Source organism: Microtus pennsylvanicus, chromosome 8 (genome assembly GCF_037038515.1).
Source record: "Microtus pennsylvanicus isolate mMicPen1 chromosome 8, mMicPen1.hap1, whole genome shotgun sequence".
Taxonomy (NCBI): Eukaryota; Metazoa; Chordata; class Mammalia; order Rodentia; family Cricetidae; genus Microtus; species Microtus pennsylvanicus.
The window spans coordinates 9008517-9030451 of record NC_134586.1 but is presented as its reverse complement, the minus strand read 5'-3'; the positions used below and the strand labels follow the sequence as shown (position 1 = coordinate 9030451).

The window sequence follows — 21935 nt, the reverse complement described above, 5'->3', positions numbered from 1 at the left end:
CTCCATCACAGTGTCATCTTTTTTTGCATACCTGGTTTTACTTGCTTTCATAATAATATATATTACAAAGTATTTGGGAAAAAATGGATGACTTTCATATGATATTAACTACCCAGGGTATTTTCCTTTGTTCTTTCAGACACATGTAGTTGAATCTAGGGTTGAACTTCTGTGGCTTAATAGATGCTGAGATGCAGGAAGAGTGGAAAGCCTGGGTGCTGGAGCCTGCCTTACTAACATACTGGGGAGCTGGGGTGCTGGAGCCTGTGTTACTAACATGCAGGGAAGCTGGGGTGCTGGAGCCTGTGTTACTAACATGCAGGGAAGCTGGGGTGCTGGAGCCTGTGTTACTAACACACTGGGGAGCTGGGGTGCTGGAGCCTGCCTTACTAACACACTGGGGAGCTGGGGTGCTGGAGCCTGCGTTACTAACACACTGGGAAGCTGGGGTGCTGGAGCCTGCGTTCCTAACACACTGGGAAGCTGGGGTGCTGGAGCCTGCGTTACTAACACACTGGGAAGTTGGGGTGCTGGGGTGCTGGAGCCTGTGTTACTAACACACTGGGAAGCTGGGGTGCTGGAGCCTGCGTTACTAACACACTGGGGAGCTGGGGTGCTGGACTGTTAGGATTCTGGGATGCTAGGCTACAGGCAGATGCAAGAGGCAGCTCTCTTTGTGATGGTGCATTTCTAGCATTCTTCCTCTGAGAGGGCTCTGGATTGCTGGATTGCTAACTTTGTCACCTTAATTCACAAAGCCAACCACAGCACCACTCAGCATTTTAGTTCCTCTGAGTTGGGTTTAAACACCTGAACTTTTAACCTCCGAATCCCCATCTTCCAGATTTTGCTCTAGCAAATATCAAGGTAACCTATAAACCCTTAGGTTTTTTTTTTTCCTGAATTTAAAAACTTACATTTATTTGTCTGTGTGTGCTCAAGGATGGGCCAGGGCATATGCTTGGAGGTCAGAGTTCAGCTTTTAGGAATCAGTTCTTTTTGTCCACAGTGAAGTCAAGGGATAAAACTCAGGGCGTCAGTCTTGGCAGCAAGCACCTGAGCTGGTCCCATGAGTCGTCATACTGGGCTGCCCTTTGATCAGTTGGAGAAGACTCTATCTGTCACTAAGTTTGTCATTGACCTTCATGTTTACACAGGTCTACAACTGGCTCCTTTTGCTCATCATCTTTGGAGTTTCATTTGTAATTCAAAACAAATGACAGGTTTGAGCATCAGGGATGTGCCCCCAATGTTGTGGATATTTGGGCGACAGGTCTGAGTGTCGGGGATGTGCCCCCCAATGGTGTGGATATTCAGGCGACAGGACTGTGTCGGGGATGTGCCCCCCAATGGTGTGGATATTCAGGCGACAGGACTGAGTGTCGGGGATGTGCCCCCCAATGGTGTGGATATTCAGGCGACAGGACTGAGTGTCGGGGATGTGCCCCCCAATGGTGTGGATATTCAAATGACAGGTCTGATTGTGAGGGATGTGCCCCCCAATGTTGTGGATATTCAAATGACAGGTCTGATTGTGAGGGACGTGCCCCCCAGTGTTGTAGATATTGAGGTGACAGGTCTGAGTTCAGGGATGTGCCCCCCCGCAATGTTGTGGATATTCAGGCAACAGATCTGAATGTTGGGGACGTGCCCCCCCCCAATGTTGTAGTTATTCAAACGACAGGGCTGATTGTGAGGGATGTGCCCCCCAATGTTGTGGATATTCAAATGACAGGTCTGATTGTGAGGGACGTGCCCCCCAATGTTGTAGATATTGAGGCGACAGGTCTGAGTTCAGGGACGTGCCCCCCCCCGCAATGTTGTGGATATTCAGGTGATAGGTCTGATTGTGAGGGATGTGCCCCCCAATGTTGTGGATATTCAGGCGACAGGTCTGATTGTGAGGGACGTGCCCCCCCAATGTTGTGGATATTCAGGCAACAGATCTGAATGTTGGGGACGTGCCCCCCAATGTTGTAGTTATTCAAACGACAGGGCTGATTGTGAGGGATGTGCCCCCCAATGTTGTGGATATTCAAATGACAGGTCTGATTGTGAGGGACGTGCCCCCCAATGTTGTAGATATTGAGGCGACAGGTCTGAGTTCAGGGACGTGCCCCCCCCCCCGCAATGTTGTGGATATTCAGGTGATAGGTCTGATTGTGAGGGATGTGCCCCCCAATGTTGTGGATATTCAGGCGACAGGTCTGATTGTGAGGGACGTGCCCCCCCAATGTTGTGGATATTCAGGCAACAGATCTGAATGTTGGGGACGTGCCCCCCAATGTTGTAGTTATTCAAACGACAGGGCTGATTGTGAGGGACGTGCCCCCCAATGGTGTGGATATTCAGGTTCTTGGAATGGTTACAAGCTGAAGGTTTCACAAGCTTCCCCATCCTGCACATCTGTTTTCCATAGAGCTGTAAGAATTATTACCAAGAACTACTTAGAATGTCAAGAGTGATGTAGAATTTATGGAAGGAACAGAGACCCCGAGATAGAGCTTCTGTAGGAAAATCTCATACATTAAAATAAGCACCCTGGGAATCTGAGGAATCCTTCATGTGCGGTGAGATCAGTGATTGGCACAGTTTTAAGGATGTGAATGGATTCTTTCCTTTTTAAAATGAAATCGCTTTCATTCAAAGAAAAATTAAATATAAGACTCCATTCAATCTTTTTTTTTTAAAAAAGAATTCATTTCACTTCAATCATAGCAGCAAGAGATTAAAGTAAATAGAATTTTGAGAGTCGGTTTCACTGCCCGTTTCTAATCGTGCAAATATGGCACATGCCGGCAACCACCACACTTCTTACCTTAATGAGAAGTGAGGATTTAGAGTGGAGCTTACCCTGGCCTCCTCTTTTGACTGTCACGGAAGGTGACAGCAAAGACACCTCCTTTCTTAGCAGAGCTGCTTGAGCAAGACTGTCTTGCATGAATGTAGACTGTTACATGACTCCCAATATAGCATCTAGCCACAGTTGGAGAAAGTCTTCTATTTATAGCTCTTAGAAGCAGCCTTTATCAAGGAATGCTTTCCGCCTCCTGACCTGTCTTCCCATGACCTTCCTCTCTTGTCTGCAGTGGCCCAGGGCTTGTTTGCTAAATAGAGTGAGGAAATGCATGTAACAAGGAAATTCAAAGGGAAAGATAAAATCACTACCATCTGCTGAGAACCCCAAACTGAGACAGGCTGATTAAGACCCAGCATTCCTTTAGAACCAATCCTACCCACACTGCAGCCTCCCGAGAGCAGTGTCATGTTCCCCAGCCTTGGCCTTGATGAACCCTTTTAACTGTGGCCTGACCATTGATTCTTTCAGGGAAAGCGAGCTCAGCTACTGAGTTTTGAGGATAAGTTTGCACCAAATAAATCATGTCTTGATTTAACCACAGTAAGCAATGCTAGGACATTTACTTAGCCCCACCAGCTTCAAAGATAATAAGAGCTGTGAGTTGAAACCCACTGGTGGTGGTAGCTATGACTTTGTACAAAATGCAATCAGATTTTATTTAAGATGAGTAGTATCTGTTGCCAACCCTTTACCCCTTTGCTGATCTCTGAGGGTCTCTTGCAAAAGGAGGGGTTTAGAATCCTCAGGTCTTCAGGATTTGGGAATGATATGAATATTTTTTTCATGAAAAGTGTTTGTTGCTGGGCTGGGGAGATGGCATAGCAGTTAAAGAGTGTTTGCTGCTCTTGTAGGGGACCAGAGCTCAGTTCCCAACATTTATATAGGGATGCTAGAAATAACTTATCATGCCAGTTCCATATGTATTCACTGCTGTCCTCTGGCCTCAGCAGGTATCTGGTCTCACATGTACATGCCCAAACACACACCACACACACACACAAATGAAAATGAATCTTTAAAAAAATACTAAGTGTAAGGGGCTTAAAATGTACAAAAAGGTAAAAGTAAAAACCACATAAAATTAAAAAAAAATAAATTGCTTACAATCCTTAGGACACTTAAGATTAAAAGAATCTTTTGATTCAAATAAGAAAATAAAATTTTTCTTTTTTAACTTAAAACCACCCTGTAGTCTGTTTTAAGGAATTCTATTTCATACTGTTTATACATCATCTCACATTCTTTGTTCCAGATGTTTGTCAACACATTCTGTCTCTCAACGCTTAAAAACATTTAAGGTCAGTTCTCCTACCCAACATTAATCAGAGACAATAGAAACCTGATATTTAGATCACTTCCCTTTCTATTTCAAAGGAGGCATTCTTTTGCATACTGGAGTCAAGATTTATTTTCAGAAATATGTTGCCAAGGTGATGTTCTCATCCTGTGAACATGGAGTGTACTTACACAAACACTAACTCTGTAAGCACAGCAAGAGGTGTTTGTGCATATCCGTAGTCATGTTGCTCAAGAGGTAGAGTCAGGAGGATCTTGAGTTCAGGGCCAGCTTGATCTACTTAGTTAGCAGCATAGCAAAACCTTGTCACAACAAGATACACACATACACACACACACACACACACACACACACACACACACACACACACCACTACATATGAAGCTGCTGTTAGATTAGCTTTTAAAGTAAACTTTAAAAAGGATTCATTGATTTTAATTATATGTGTTTGGATGTTCTTCCTGTATATATAGAAGTGTACCTTGTATATGCCATGCCTAAAGAGGCCAAAGAGAGTGATGGATCCCCTGGGACTGGAATTAGATACAGTTGTTTGTGGGCCATCATGTAGATGCTGGGAACCAAAGCTAGATCCCCCCTGTAAGAACACTGGGACCACAATGCCAGTTCCAGCTAGGGAATCTCTTGGAGACAGGAATTCTTTCACCTCGACTGTTCTCTTCTAGGACTACTACCCTAGCTTCATCCTTGACTGACAATGTTAGGTTTTATATGACTGCTGCAGTAAGAGTTATGTTTATGCTAAATAAGAGGATGTTTACCTCTGGGAAAGACTATCTAAACAAGGTTGTATTCATGAGTCATCTATGACCACACAGCATCTTGCTGTGGACTGATGGACCACTCAGAGATGGCTTAGCATGAGATTCCTATAGGGATAATGTACCCTTTATACTGTCTAGAAAATTTTTCAGTTGGGGTGGGAAAGGGGACAAGGCTACATGTACCCCCTCTTTCTAAGACCCTAATAATAAATAAAACTTTGAGTCCACCAACATTCATCAGTAGGTGACTTTATTAGGGTCGCTTAAAAAGCATGAGTGAAGGGTTATGGACAGGAGTGTGGGTGACCCATAAGGTCCCCCGGAACACCTGGACTCAACATCAACCTGGATGATGGCTTCTCCATGGCTTTGCAGATGGTCACTTCTCCCTGACTCCTTCCCACCTTATCTACTCTAGCCCCTTCCTGAGGGCACATTCAATTAGGACAGAATTGTATGCAACTGGTTTCAAGGAGTGGATGGATGATGAGTTGAGGGTTCCATGACCCTCTCTGCTTCTCCTAGGAGGGACTGTCAATAGTTAATAAACCGGCTGTAATGATCTTTTTCAAGCAGATACCACTGACAACGGGAAAATAGTGACATTTTGGGTCAGAGGATAGTCCTTTATGACACTCAGGTAAAGGAAGACAATAGAGTCATCTATATTTATTCTTTCTGGACAAATATTCTCTGGTGTAGAATCTATTTCTGACATTGTTGTTTTCTTTGTGAGGAGAAACTCAGCGCTAATCCTTCTTATGGTTAGACATGTACAATTACCATCCATCACACCCAGAGGAAAGTGCAAAGTAGCAAGAAAAACTCAGGCAAAATTTAGTGATTGTTTGAAAATAAATAAGATTTAATGTACTTGGCCTTTATGCATTCAGTTCCTTAGCTGTTGTGTATAAATGGGAAGGACTGTGGAGGGAGAGAATACTACAGCCAAGGCAGTTGATTGACTGTAACTCAACTCTTGTTCTAGTGAATCAAAACTAGGTTAAAAATAGAGCTGCTGTTTCTTGGTATAATATGTTGCCAGGAGCATAGTTATAAGTTTCTAGATGGACCATTCCTCAACTGTCATCAAATCCCAGGTACTGTACTGGGTGACTTCCAAGGCACAATGTCCTAGCCAGGGTGAGTGCTGCTGTAATGGAACACCATGACGAAAGCTTCTTGGGGAGGAAAGGGTTTACTTCCACTCAGTTCCATAGAACAGTTGTCCTCAAAAGCAGTGAGGGTGGGAACTCAAGCAAGGCGGTAACGTGGAGGCAGGAGCTGATGCAGAGGACATGGAGGACTGATGACACTGGCTTGCTCAGCCTGCTTTCTTATAGATCCCAGGACTACCTGCCCAGGGGTGGCCCCAATCACAATGGTCTGGGCCCTCCCCCATAAATCACCAATTATGATAATGATCTACAGGTTTGCCTATAGCCTCATCTTACGGAGGCCTTTTCTCAGTTGAGGTTCCCTCTCCTCAAATGACTTCAGCTTATGTCAAGTTGACATTAAGCTATTCAGCATGGTGATCACGGTTCTTCGAGTCCAGCCCTTTGATCCGGCAATGAGATACAAATGAAGTGAACAGTCATGAGAATAACCTGGTTTCATCTTTTCCAAATGTGTATTAACAGGGTTAGTTATGATGGGCAACGGAGTGATAATTGCTCTTCCAGAGGAACTTCTTCAGTTCCCAGCACCCAAATCAGGCTGCTCACAACCACCTGTAACTCCAGAGGATCTATCACCCCATTCTGGCTTCTGTGGCCACTGCACACAACTGCAAAAATAAAATCTGAAAATGTACATGCTGCCAACTGAAGAAAAGATCTAGAGTCAAGACTGTCTGCCTTCTGAAGTTCCTGTGTCTTCCAACTCTCACATATGTGGACACTAAAGTTTTTGTAAGAATGGTGGCTGTTGAAATGATTCAGAATGGTTCATTGTCATCAAAGTGACATTGTTCTAGGCTTAGCCAGTGGAATGGAGTCAAGCACAGAGATTAGTTGATAAACTTCTTTGTGTTGTCTTGTTTAGGACAGAATGAGGCATCTGGATCAAAGTATTGTCTATGCGCATGTTAATCTGTTGGAACGAGGCTTATTCAACGCACGAGGCTATGGGTGAATGCTAGCAAGGTCTTCTGGGAGCTGCTATGTTGGGATAAACTTTACATTCCAATTTGTCTTTTAGTCAACAGATATATTAGTTAGGTATCTTGCAGAATAACTGGAGAATTTTCAAGATTAATGTGACACTATTTTTTCAAAAAGCAATTTATTTCATGTGCATGAGTGTTTTGACTGCATGCATATGAATGTTTTGACTGTTTGTGCATGAGTATTTTGAATGCATGTATGTCCATGCCTGCTACCTGAAAAAGCCAGAAAAGGGTTTCAGATTCCCTGAAACTGGAGTCTTATAGCAGCGCAGGGAACTGAACCAAAGTTCTCTGCAAGAGCAGCAAGTGCTCTTATCCTCTGACCCACATCTCTAGCCCCCAAATAAGATATTCTTTCAGGAAATTAAGTGCTAGTGTGACAGAGAAAAGCAAGTGACATGGACACAAGTTCTGCTATTGGGTTGCTACTCAACCCAGGCAGGGTTTAGAGAAGAATTAAATATTGGAGCACATCTGAAAGAGGGACAGACTAATGGGAGGGGCATTTTCGACTCTTGGGTAAAATGAGATGTTACATAGTATTTTGAGAAACACTGGTGAGTGCTAGACACTGTAAGGGGTTTGGGATTTCTACACTACAAAGTATAAAAGCAGGAAAAAGAAAAATATATTTATTGTAGCCTGAGAAGTATATAAGTGTAGGCCATGAAAGATGGCCTTACCCTAAGAAATTTAAGATACCTTTTAAAGTCATGAGAAAACAGTGATTTTCAAATAGAATAATCAACATTGATATATCTGCACTTGAAGCTGATGGATCACTCTGGTTACTGTGGGAGCTTGTCTGAAAGAATAGCAGTGGATAGAAGCCAGTCTAGAATAATAGCACATAAGAGGATTGGTATGGACCAAGCACAGTCTAGGCTACATAGTGACGACTGGGCTACCCAGGCTCAACAAAGCAAAAGAAACCAAACACACGAAGAGACACAAACAAATGAAGCAGGTCACCATATTATCGAGAAGAGTATAAAAAGTGAATGTGGCATAGAACACCAGGGAGCAACTCAAGAGAGGCAGCAGTGTTCCAGCTTCTCCAGCATCTGAGGACTGAGCTTTAACTTCATAAATTATTCATAAGCCTTCTCTACTTTGCATAAGCTCAACAGGTCTGCTGAGGTAGCCACCAGCCACACCAGACTGCTTCCTGCTCTCATCCTGGCTAATTGAGTGGCACCACTCATATTGCTTTCTCTAGGGGAAGGGTCCTTCCGCTCTTCTAGTATGATTTCAATTCTATCCCCCTGTCGCATCTGTCCAGGAAACCTTTCATGCCCCCATCTCCCAACTACTCTCTTGCTTGAACCTCATGGCTGCCTGTAACATTTCTGTTGTCTGCTGCTTCTTGCTGATTCCTTACTCTAAGGGTCACGTTCAGTAATTTTCTCAGTTGAAAATGTGCAGTCCCCTTATAATTTACTGCAGGTGATTAACAGAGAAACTAGGAAACTTGCCCAGAATCTGTTGGTTGGAAACTTGGAGGCCATACTTTGAATCCAGGTTTGGCATGCTTGTATTTCTGTGAGCCTCCTAATGTCAAATTGTTAAATTTCTTGCTCATATTTTACACTATGACAACTGAATGCCCCTCTACATCTCTGTGATGACTGTTAAGTAAATAACAGGTGTTCAAAAGCTTTTTTTATTTTTGAATCAAGGTCTCATTTTGTGGCATAGAACTTTAAGATTGACCTTAAAGTTCCAATCAGTGTTTATCAGTTTTCTAAGCACTGTTATTTACTTAAAAGAACATCATTCTATATATGGTCATTATGAAGATGAATGTGAGCATTGTCCAATCACTAATGGAATTAAATAAAGCTTTGTAAAACTTATAGAATAATGGGGACTCTAAATTTGGATAAGGTTGTGCCACGCACTATTCCTAAACCTGTATAGAACAGAGGAACAGGGAAGGGATTAGAACCAATGTATGCCAGGCAATGCCCTCATTAGAGTATACGCCATGAAAGCTTCACAGAAGGGGCATCATTTGACCTGAGGTGTGGGAAGCCATTCTGTATGCGTGTTGCTTTTATTCATTATTGAATAAAGAAGTCACTTTCAGCCAATGACTTTGCAGAGTTGAGCTAGGCAGGGAATCTAAACTGAATGCTGGGAGAAAGAATGCAAAGTCAGGAGACACCATGGAGCCACCAGAGTAAAAAGACACAAGACATCAGCTGGAATCTTGCCAGTAGGCCACAAGCCTCTTGATAAAATATAAAATAATGAAAATGGGTTAATTCTGGATGTCAGAGCTAGCTAGCAATAGGCTTAAACTATTGGCCAAATAATGCTGTAAAAAACTAGTTTCTGTTAGATTATTTTGGGTCTAAGCTGCTGGGAATGAACAAGTGACCTCATAGTACAGGTTAAGAAGGCTTAGAGTAGCTAAAGTTGCAGAAATATGAAACCCCTTGGCATGTTTAGGGGAGTGGGTGATTTACTATGACTGTAGAATAAGGCATAAGGTTTGATGTAGCAGGAAGGGCAGCTTTGGGATAGGCAGGGACTAAGAGAGCAACACATGACCTGCCTAGGATATTCAAGGCATTGCTCCAGATTTTATGCTGGTGCCTGTGTGTGTGTGTGTGTGTGTCTATGTGTGTGTCTGTGTCTGTGTGTGTGCACACATGCAAAAGAAGAAAAAGCTAAAGCACGTTCCATGGACTAGAAACAGAATGACAATGACGCAGGGACCAACTCCAGAAACGTTAGAATCAGAAAACCTGGTTCTGAAGTACTACTTGTAAGTTGATTGATAGAGAGGGGTGGAGTCAGCAGGCATCTTCGTTCGAGCAGCCACAACAAACTTCCATAGACTTAGTAGCTTACAAGCAACAGAAGTTTATTTCTGTGATGCTGGAAGCTCACAGTGCAGCCTGGTGGCCTTCAGTGAGGAACCTTTCCTGGGAGGGACACTGCCTCCTTGTACTGAGTCTTCACATGGTGAAAATGTGAGAGAGCTCTCTGTGGTCTCTGTTGTCTGGACACTAATCTCATTCTCATGACCCGAATGCCAACAGAGCGCTTTCCAAAAGCCAAATATCATACTGAAGGTTAAGTTTCAATTCATGCGTGTTGAGGGACACATATTCACTCCGCTGGAGATAACTTCTGGCTTCTGACTTGGTAGAATAAGTTACTTTGCACTTGTCTAGATTTAGGAAAAGTAACATGCCATGGATGCAGAACGAAGACCATGCATGGATGGTGTTCTTCCTGCTGTGAAACAGAAGGTTTTTAGTTCATACCAATTTGCAGTCGTTTCTGGGTTGTTGTTGGCTCTGTGGCATTGGGCACATCATTAAAGAATTCAGCTCTAATTGGGAGATTCCAGTTGAGCTTTGCAGGAATAGATACAGTCATCAAGTTACCTAATGAAATGTCGAACAATTGAGGAGGAATTGGGGTTAATGCTGCTCATTTGTTGGACTCTAACGCTAGTTAGTGCATGTCCGCAATCTAATTTCCCAAGCTGTCATGGTAGACCAATATTTAGAGAAATTCAATTCCAGAGTGGCACTCTCTGAAAACCGTAATTAATTAGCCATTTGTCACACCATAAATTCACTATCTGTATTAATCTTAGTAGATTGTCCCAACATAAATATATCTAAAGAAATCAACATCTCCTCCAGAAGAGTGGTAAACAATCAAGTGTGGGATGTGTGTGCATTTTTGTGTACATGTGTGCATATACATGTTCATGTGTTTGTCGATTCATATGTCTGCATGTGAAGGTGATTGTGGAGGCGACAGGACATCTATGACTCCTGGTGTCACATCTGAGCAAGTGTCTCTCTCACTGACCCAGAATTCCCCAAGTAGATCAGGCTGATGGGCCAGTGAACTCCAGGGACCCACCTGTCTCTGTCTGCAGTGCTGGATGAGATGTATATTTTATTAATCCTGACTCCTCTTTTCTAAGTTCTTGTGTTAGAACTGAAGTTCACCTGTTTGCAAGTCCTCATAATTTACAAACTAAGCCAGCTGCATAACCTTGATCTATAGTTTAAAAATAGTTGTAGCTTTCTGTATGGCATGAAACTCTAAATATGACACATGTCCTCAGATGAAGACGTTCTGATGGAGAAAACACAGAAATTTGCAAAGAACAACAAGAAATTGGAAAATCTCATTCTTAAATATTTTCTTGCTCCTTTACTGGGAAATCATAACAGACAAAATAAAAAAAAGCAACAAGAGTACATTTTACACATATCTACCCAACAAAGCCAACATTTAACACAAGCCAAAATATAGGAATTTGTCCTGACGCTCTCTGAGTCAGGAGAGACCAGGTAGTGAATTCCTTGTCAAGTATGCCATGGCCAGATAGCGCTTGATTGGAGATAGACCCATTTTAATTGGAACAGGCCCCTGAGGAAAAAGACGGACGTCAGCAAGCAGCTCTCTGGATAAACAGTGGCTGGGAGAGTAGTGAGGCAATCATGTTCTTATTTCATTAATTCTCCTTAAAAATAAACTTACCCTGTATTCTCTGGAACAGGAATATCAGTCCCCATGCTTTCAAGGGAAGTGGATGTGTATGTTATGAATTCATTGTCTGGACGTCTGGAAAATGTTACTGAGCAGGGCAGACATTTATCAATCTCTGCAGTCACAGGGAAGGAGCGTAAGCGTTGCTGTGCTTGAAGCAAAAGTCTCCCAGCAAAGAGATCTGACATCGGCCACTGTGCCCACTCACCTGCTGTGAGCAGAGGAGAAAGTCCAGGATAACATGGGTCTTTCCCTATCTGTCGAATGACCACAGGAGAAGCACAGTGTTAATTGGAGTGTATATGTAGTGCTTTTTAAAAAACTGTTATTCACAGGCATCTGGCCCTTGGCTGTCATCCCATACACTCAGGCACAACACCATCCATCATGACTTGATCTCATGTTTCTGAATGCATAGCCCACTCTGATAGGAAGCAATAGATGCTTTGAAGTTATATACAGACATTCACGTCATAAATCTATGAATGACTTATCAAGGAATGAAAACAGGGCCAGCGAGATGGCAAAGCCACTTTCCGTGCAAGCTTTGCCACAGAGTGTGGGCTCTGGCACCCACAGTGGAACTGACTCCCCAGAGTTGTCCTTGTGGCATGTGTTCAGCTGCACTCTGGCCTACATCATGTACACACAAATCATGATATATTTAAAACTTAAAAAGAAATTGAAATAATTTATCATTTCCTTTTGTTTCACTTGCCAAGGATATTCTAAATCTACATGATGAAAGCTGAGGCTCTGTTATGAAATCTGTGAGAAAGGATAGGGTGTAGGCTTATACTTTTAGGTTGAATTAGTTCATGTAATACTCTATAATTAGACACTTTGAGCTCACTTAAAAGGGACACTGTAAACCATCATTTGTTGTTAAAAGTTGAAAATCTGCCACTCAGAGCTGATGAACTATGCTTTTCAACTAGTTAATTTTAAAAATTAGATTTATTATGTTGGAGAGATGGCTCAGTGGTTAAGAGCACTGGCTGCTCTTCCAGAGGTCCTGAGTTCAATTCCCAGCAACTTCACGGTGGCTCACAACCATCTGTAATGGATCTGATGTCCTCTACTATTTAATTCCTCTTCTATCACTCAGGAATACATATAAATAGAGTACTCAGATGCATAAAATACATAAATGAATATTTAAATAAAAAAAGATAGTTTTAAAAAATTTAAAAAAAACCAAAAATTTAGATTTTTTTTTTTACACTTTGTGTTTTGCCTTTGTGCATGTATGCACACAGTGTGAGTGCTGGTACCTGCGGAGGTCAGAAAATGGTGTCAGATCTCCTAGCACTGGAGTTGCATGTGGTTGTTAGCAGCCATGTAGATGCTAAGCAATGAACCTGGGTCCTCTACAAGGGCAACAAATATGCTTAAATGCTGATTTCGTGTGGGAAGTCCTTCTGTATATGTGTTTTCCTTCTATTAGTTAATAAATAAAGCTGTTCTGACCAGTGGCTTAGCAGAATAGAGAGCTGGGTAGGAATTCCAAGCAGATAGAGGAAGAAAGAAAGCGGAGTCAGGGAGAAGTCATGTAGCTGCCAGAGGAGACAGATATGTCCCAGAACTTTACTGGTAAACCCTGAGCCTCGTGGTAAAATATAAAATAATAGAAATAGGTTAATTTAAGATATAAGAGCTAGCTAGCAGTATGCTTAAGTGATTGGCCAGTATTTTAATTAATACAGATCTGTGTGGTTATTCCATTCTGGGTGGCCAGGAATGGACAAGCAGTCTGCACCAATACCTATTCATCTCTCCTGTACCCAGTTGAATTTTTAAAACCAGGTGGTTCTGCTTGTAGAATTAGGTTTTTAAATAGTATCTCATCATACATTGTTCAAAATAAGATCTGAGAAGATATGCGAGTTTCCTGTTTGAGAAGCCAAGTGACTTCATTCCCCATGGCTAGGCATTCCTCTCAGCACGTACACTCTAGCTCATTCTCCTTGTAAGCTGTGTTCTTCTTTCCCAACACAGAATCCAGCCAAAGTATAAGCAGCCAAGAGCTAATGTCACCAGAGCACCCTTCTTACATTAATGCAAGAGATAATGGAGAAGAAATAAATTCACCTTGACTTCACAAGTTGACAAATAAGAGAATGAATTGGATAGAATGTGGGGCTGTGAAATAGTTGTGCAACTCTGATCCCAGGTTCTCAAAATCTTATTTCCTAAAATCAGGAATTAAAATTTAGGAAGGCATGTAGCAAATTATCTTGCTCCCTAGACTGTTCATTTTATGAGATAGATTACATGTATGAAATATTTTGTAGTGCCAGAGGTGGAACACACACACACACACACACACACACACACACACACACACACACACAAGCATATGTTGGCAGAGACTGCTTATTCATTCCTGGCTTCCCAGACTCAAAATAACCACACAGAAATTGTATTAATTAAATCTCTGCTTGGCCTATTAGCTCTAGCTTCTTATTAGCTAGTGCTTACATCTTAAATTAACCCATTTCTATTATTTTATATTTTATCATGAGGCTTGCTGTTTTACCAGCAAGGTTCCCACCCATCTGTCTTCTGTGATGGCTTCATGGCGTCTCACTGACTCCACCTTCTTTCTAGCAACATTCAGATTAATTTTTCTGCCTAGTTCTATTCTGCCCTATCATAGGCCAAAATAGCTTCCTTATTTATCAATGGTATTCACAGAAGACAGAGGGAAATCCCACATAACCTCCCAGAATGCAGGCAGAGTCAGTGAGGAGCCATGTAGCTGTCACTGGAGACAGACACTTCCACCAGAGCCTACTGAAACTTTGCTGGTAGGAGACAACCTTGTGTAGTTGTGGTGATGCACAGATCAATAGAGATGGGTTACTTTAGGATATAAGAACTAGCTTAATACACTTAATACACTTAAGCTATTGGCCAAGCAGTGTTACAATTAATATAGGTTCAGTGTGATCATTTCGAGTCTGGGCAGCAGGGAATGAACAAGCAGCCTCCAACAGCATATATACACACTTATATACATACATACATACATACAAAATACATACACACACACATGTTAGGCAAGCATTTTTCCACTGAGTTGTATTCTTAGCCTTGGAAACAATGGGTTAAAAACTACAGATAGTGTTCTGAATATTTGGGTTTTGTAAGCATTAATATGTTTTCCAACTGAAATATTGTCATTTCCATAGTGGAATACCTTGATTTTGAGCAGAGGAAAATGAAATTTCAATGTCTTGTACAAGAAACACGAAAGCAATTATTTGTCTGATAAGGACATATGAAAAACCGGCAGTATATCTGGCACTATACTTGAACAATCAAGATTATGGTGGGATCTTAGTGCCCCTGTCTTAGGTTCAGAGGATGGCAGTGTGAGTGGACACACTTGTGATCATTTTAGATTTACATCATCAATTGCTATACGGAGTACAGACATAAACAGAGAACTCTCGACAGAGGAACCTAAAATGGCTGAAAGACACTTAAGGGAATGCTCAACATCCTTAGCCATCAGAAAAATGCAAATCGAAACAACTCTGAGGTTCCATCTTACACCTATAAGAATGGCCAAGATCAAAAACACTGATGACAGCTTATGCTGGAGAGGTTGTGGGGTAAGGGGAACACTCCTGCATTGCTGGTGGGAGTGCAAGCTGGTACAGCTATCTTAAGATCTAACAATAACAGTGTAGCTGAATTTCATAATCTAAGGTCTTTGCGACTGTAGCAGGAAGGAGTTGAAGGGACAAGGAGGGACAATAACTCCCCCTTCTTCTGGTGGAGCTGTTTGACTAGTAATGACACACGAGTCCTATAGAAGTTCCTGTACTCAAGACTGTGATTCCCATATTTGCCATCTCCACAGGCTTTGCGCCAGCTCATTCCCTTTTCATTTCTCCCCTGGACTCTGTACAGCCAATGAGCCAATGCAAACTCGTATTTCCTTGTATATGATGTATATCTTACATGAACACTTCCTTTCAAAAGACCTCATCCTATGTCTGGCTGATTCCTTCAAGCCTGTGAGTCTCATCTGAGGGAACTCCTCTGAGACACAGCATCTTCTCTCTCTCTAGAAAGCTCTATGTGTCCTTTAGAAAGGGTACGAGTTCCTCCTTTAGAAAGGGTACGAGTTCCTCCTTTAGAAAGGGTACGAGTTCCTCCTTTGTTCTCATCGCCAAGGGTGTAACACTCAGTGTCATTACTTTACTGCACTCTGCCCTTCTTGAGAAGAGGTCTATTTCAGTTTCCACATTCCATGAACACAACCCAGGATTACTGCCTTAGTAGTTGCTCATAAAAACTCCCTGTGAAGCCTGGCATTTTCTATGAGTGTCTCCTCCAAAGGACCATGAGAGCCAACTACACTTCCACATTGCCTTTTCCCAAGACATAAATTTCAGAAAAATCCCCCATTCCATTTTTATTGCCATTCTTCTCTACACTATGTCTAACCATTTCATCTCTCTGCCTTCATTTATCTACCATTTTTTTTCTCATGAATCTTGGCAAATATGGAACACAGAAGGAATTTAAAGACTGAAAGATTATTTCGTGCTACAGATTGGGATATATGTTCCATCATGGAGAAATTTTGTGAGTAGCAGCGGGGAGCAACTGGTCACATTCCATTCACACTGCAAAGAGATATGCTGGTTCCATCCTGTCCTCAGTGTATTTTTTTTCTTTATTCAGTCTAGGTCTTCAGCCCATAGGCTGGTGTTGCTCACATTCAGAGAAGATCTTCCCACCACTGACATACTCTTAGGTGAATCCAATCCCTCTGTCCTAATTACCTTCTGATAACCTGTAAGGAGCACTCAGGATAAATTTCTGCATCTAGCTTACAACTTATACCTTTGGTCTGGGCCTCTGTCCGGTTTCCTGTTCTTTCCATCCATCCTTACACATCCACTCATATACACACTTACAGACCTACTTGTGGTTTCCTGTAATTTGTAGAAGGAGCAGCAGGCTGCGTTCCTGCCACCAAGCTCCTGGCCGTCTGGCTAGCTTATGCCCCAAAATAACAACACACAAATTGTATTCTTTTAAACACTGCCTGGCCCATTAATTTCAGCCTCTTCTTGGCTAATTCTTACATCTTGAGTTAGCCCATATTTAGTAATCTTACCAGGAAAGATTCTAGCCTACATCCATCTTGGGCTGGAGCTTCATCGCATCTGCCCTGGAGATCAGAGGTATGGCGTCTTACCTCACTGCTTTCTTCCTCCCAGTATTCTGTTCTGTCTACTCCACCTACCTAATTTTCTGACCTATCAGACCAAGCAGTTTTCTTTATTGATTAATCAATGAAACAACAGATTGACAAACGACCTTCCCACATCAGTAATTTATGCTTTAATTTTTAAACTTTTACACACACACATGCACTCTTTTTGCCTAATGAGTAGGTTTTGTTGTTATTGTTATATTTACAGCATTAGCAGAAGGAAGTCATAGAATTTCATGAAGTAAGTAAAATAAAGCAGGTTTTAAATAGCTGTTGATAATTATAAATTTGATTAATGTAATCAAAACTGACTTCATAATTGATGAGACCTAGGATGAAATAAAAATCAAGATGACTTGGTTCAAAATTAGGTAAAATTTCAAAAGAGCAAGAGTAGTAGTTCATGGGAACTAGCTCATGACCATTCTATGAGTGGACAGAATTTGTCTGAGGAGGCTGGATAGCCCTGGACCTGTTCCTGACAATGTCTCTCCAAAATGCTGAAGTGCTCTTCGTTAGATGGCTAAGAAATGGTTGGGTACACATTTTAATCGCTGAAAACTTTATCTTTCTGAGTGGTTTAATACACATCTGCTTTTTTTTGAACTAAAGGACTGACCTAATCCCTTTAGAAAAGGATTAGAGTGTTATCTCATGAATGGTCGCTGTCAGTCTGCAGGTATACACTTGGCTATTTGAGATGCCTTTCTTCCAACATCCTCTTCATCCGGTTGGGTTCTGTGTTCTCTTGAAGCATTGTTCCCACTCTAATGGAAACAATTTCTTCCAGTGCATCCTTCTTACTGATGAGGACCTTTGATGTCCTAGAGAGGGCAACTCTGCTGCCAACAGCATACTATCCACATTGACTTTTCCTACTCATTTTACAAAAGAGCAAACAGAATCTGGGAAAGTCACATAGTTAGGAAATCAATGTTTTCTGATAACATGTGCTCCCAGTTCCCTTTCCGGATGACCTAGCTCATACACATTCTGCTCTAACCTGATCATAGTCATTTACTGCGTAGCATGCTTAGTACTGAACAGTCTCACCATCTCTCTTGAGGTCTATCTAGAACTTACATGTATCTGACCTTGATCTTGGATATGATAAGGATGTATGACCCAGTGCATGCTACACACTTGTGTTTATATCTCTATCACTGAGAGTGAAACATAAGTCAAAATGACTCATTTAAGAATCTGTGGCAAGTGGGGCAGTGGTGGGGCATGTCTTTAATCCCAGCACTTGGGATGCAGAGGCAGGTGGATCTCTGTGAGTTTGAGGCCAGCCTCATCTACAGGAGCTAGTTCCAGAATAGCAAGGGCTGTCTTGAAGGAAAAAAAAAAGAATCTTTGACAAACTGTCACTAAATATGGAAGGCATTTCTTATGCGACTTGGTTGGCTGCGCGCTGATGCTCTTGGTGTCATGAGAGAATGGCTTCAGGGGTAAAATGACCATCTTAATCATACACTTTCAAAACACTTGGCAGTTTGTATATCAGAATCACACTTTATTGTTTTTTAATATTAATTTATATTTTAAGAATTTCAATGTAATTACTCTATAATCCCCCTCAACTCTTCCTGTGTATCCTCACTCCTCAACTTTATGTCTTCCTATTCTTTAGTTATTATTCTTATACATATATGTATTGATAAATAAAATTTACTGAGTTGATTTAATATTGTGTTTTGGGCTGATTGCTTGGGATTGGACAACCTATCAAGGGACTTATCTCAGGAGAGGATTGATTCTCCCTCAGAGAGCTCCATCTTTCAACACGTATTAATTGCCTGTAGCTCTTCATCAAACCTTGTGAGATTTCCCCCATTCTAGATGACATATCAGTTGGTGTTTTTGTAGTTCAGGTTTGTTCAGGCAGCCATACAATTGGTGGATGAATACAGCTTCCCATCACGTAGAGAAGATACAGTCTTGTAGTTGATGTCCTGGTCCTGAGTTTTTTACAGGCTTCCCACTCTCTTTTCTGTGATGGTCCCTGAACCTTAGGTAGAGGAGTTGTGCTATAGATGAACATCCCACAGCCACTTAGTCTTTGCAATTCATCCGCTTATAACTTTCTTTAATGGTCTCCATTTGCTGCGAAAGAGTCTCCATTTAATAAGGGGTGAAGCTATACTTAATCTAAAGGCTTTGTGATGTCATATTTATGCCTTTTTGTTTCATTGTCCATATTAACACAGAGAGCATCAAGGTGGAGGCTGACACCCACATCATGACATAAGAAAAGATGCAGAGAAGACAAAACTGCCTGTTGCAATGTGTTACCTGCTGAGATAAATCAATAAGAACATTTTTTCATTGCTTAATTCGTTTAATTAATTCAAAATCTGAGAAGTAAGTTTTAGAAGGTGTTTTAAAAATGTGCTTAGGGATTGAAACTTCAGACAGAATGGGGAAGTATCCGGTTAGGCAAGCTTCATATTAATCATGAGCCTGTGTGGTTAACTCTGAGAGACTGTTGTGCAAAAGCAGATGTTGATTCCCCATCAACTGTGGCATGCCTCATGGTGATACCGAACTTAATGTGGGATTAAATTAGAAACCTGTCCTTGTGGATAGGTGCATCTCAATATCTTAGAGAGAAGCTGCGAGGAAATGAAGTGAGTCTGCCTTAGGCACACTCAGGGGAATTTCTTATTTTAAATAAATTTACTTTTTATCTGATCCATGTAAATTGTATATATTAATGAGACACCATGCAATGTTTTAACACATGTATAGATTGTATAGTGTTTAAATCATGTTAAACATATGTTTCCTCAAACATTTATCATTTCTCTGTGGTCATAACCCTCACAATTCATTTTTTCTAGTTTTGGTTGCATGTGCTCATGTGTGTGTGTGTGTGTGCGCGTGTGTGCACGCACACACATGCGTGCACACCTGTGTGGTGTATGCATGCATGTACATAAGTATGAAAGCCACAGGAAAACTTGAGGTGTTATTTTCAGATACCCTCCATTGTGATTTTTGATATAGTATCTCGCATTGGCCTGGAGCTCACCAAGCAGACCAGGCTGGCTCGGGATCTGCCTGCCTCTGCTTCCCCAGCACTGGGATTACAAACACATGCCTCTGTGGGTGGCTTTTGTTGTGGGCTCTGAGGATCTACCCCAGGTCCTTATGCTTGCCTTGTAAGTACTTTCCTGACTGAGCCATCACCCCATGTCTTTGTTATATCTCTTTATAGTTTATTCCATTATTTCCTGTGGTCACCCTTGGTACACTGACACACCAGAGCTTCTTGCTGCTTCAAAGACCCATTAACCTGTGTCCCATCCCTTCCTGTCCACAACTCCCACTTAACCTTTGGTCATCGCTATTCTTTTCTCAGCTTCTACGAAGTTAACATTTTGAGATTTGGTATATGAGTGAGGTCTCACGGAATTTGTCATTGCACACCTGCTGTAACTTTGTTAGTAACACACAATCTCTACTTCAGTCCATGCTGTCTTCAATGACAGTGTGTCACTCCTTCCCGTGGCCAACTAATATCCTACCATGTATATACAACTGCTGAATACTTCTTCAAAGATCTTTCTCAGCCCTTCGCCCCATCATGAACCAGGAGAGGAACACATACAACCCAACTATAAGGAAAAGTGTGAAGTTGAGACCAACATACCTAATAAATGATCTACCGCTGTGTCTACAAGGTCTACATTGCTAACATTGCCTGGATAGGTACTTTTTCAGAAACAGCAATGTGCCTTCTGTTTCAACCACTCGGCTTTTTTGTTCTTCATTGTAATGTGGGTATTGCCCTGGGGATCGTAAATAGATGTTCAGTTTTAGCTCTCCAAGATGAGCACATTTATTCTATCTAGCCCCAGATTCACTGACCCTGGAGCTTACGGCGTGCCATGGTGAAGAGGATGAGATAACAGCTTCTGACTTGGAGAAGTAGAGTTTTCTAGTGTCTTGAGTTTCCTGTTGGCATGTCAGCATGCCTACCGGGAGAAGAGGAGGGGAGATCCAGCGAGTGAAGTGTGTTTTCAGTTTCATCTCCTCAGGCTGCACTCAGAGCATAAGAGAAAGAACAAATGAAAGCAAAGGAAGCCAAACTTGGGCTTTTGTTCCTTTCCCAGTAGAGATGGCGCTTGTCAGCCACCTCTTGCATGACCTTATGAGGTAAATGTTCTTGTTCCTGCTTTAAATGCTGTGTTAAATGGAAGGAGGTGATGACTCAAGGGCACAAGATGGCACAAAATCCAGATTAGAGCACAGTGAGTTTTTATTCCTCTATATTATTTTTGAGAGAGAGAATGCCTGTGTGCATGTACAAGTGTTACATCTCTGAGTGTGGGCACGGAGGCCAAAGTGATGGGGAACCTCAGCCAATCACATTCTGTTTTGGGCATGTTCCCCTTGGGCCAAAGAAAACATATAAATATCCATGTGTGTTTGTCTCCTCCTCTTTGGCTTCCTGCGCTCCTGGCTTTCGCGGGATCTTTGTTCATGTAAGTTTTCCCTCAATTATTAAAATCTTTTGAATTGAGCTGGTCTGGTTACTTATCAGTCGACCACGCCCATCACCAAAGGCCAAAATTAGTGCCATTCCCCTGTCCACTTTGTCTATGTGTTTGATACGCAGTCTCTCACTCGTTTAGATGTCACCAAGAGGACTGACCTGGCTGCCTAGGAAGCCACAGGGAGCCTTTTTCTGCCTCTCCAAGCACATGCCACTACCCCTGGCTTTTTTACATAGGTTCTGAGGCTGACTTGGGTCTTCATGCTTGCACAAGTAATTTACTGACAGAAGAATCTCCCAGTCCTGCTTACCTATTCATAACCAGGATGTTTTCTTGTCAGGAGCCACATTACCAAAACATAAAGTGTGGACAATGGTATCTTCTTTATGACCATTCTATGTCAGGGGTGAGCCTATTTAAGTATGATGATTCTGATTTTCCTTAAAAGCACAGAGGCATTGAATTTGTTAAAAAGTCAATTAAAATGACAAAATGATGGAGAGGAACATTGTCTATGTTAACACTCCATGACTTGGGACATTGTCTATGTTAACA

The 21935-nt window shown here is 41.9% G+C and overlaps 1 long non-coding RNA gene across 1 annotated transcript; it reads right to left on the bottom strand.

The window, feature by feature from the left end:
- Nucleotides 1–11718: 11718 nt before the first annotated feature.
- LOC142855779 (uncharacterized) lies at nt 11719–16845 on the bottom strand. Its single transcript, XR_012911539.1, has 3 exons — nt 16780–16845; nt 11848–11896; nt 11719–11754 (listed from the first exon to the last, which is right to left on the bottom strand). It is a non-coding gene; the product is annotated as an uncharacterized LOC142855779 (long non-coding RNA).
- Between the last annotated feature and the right edge of the window lie 5090 nt (nt 16846–21935).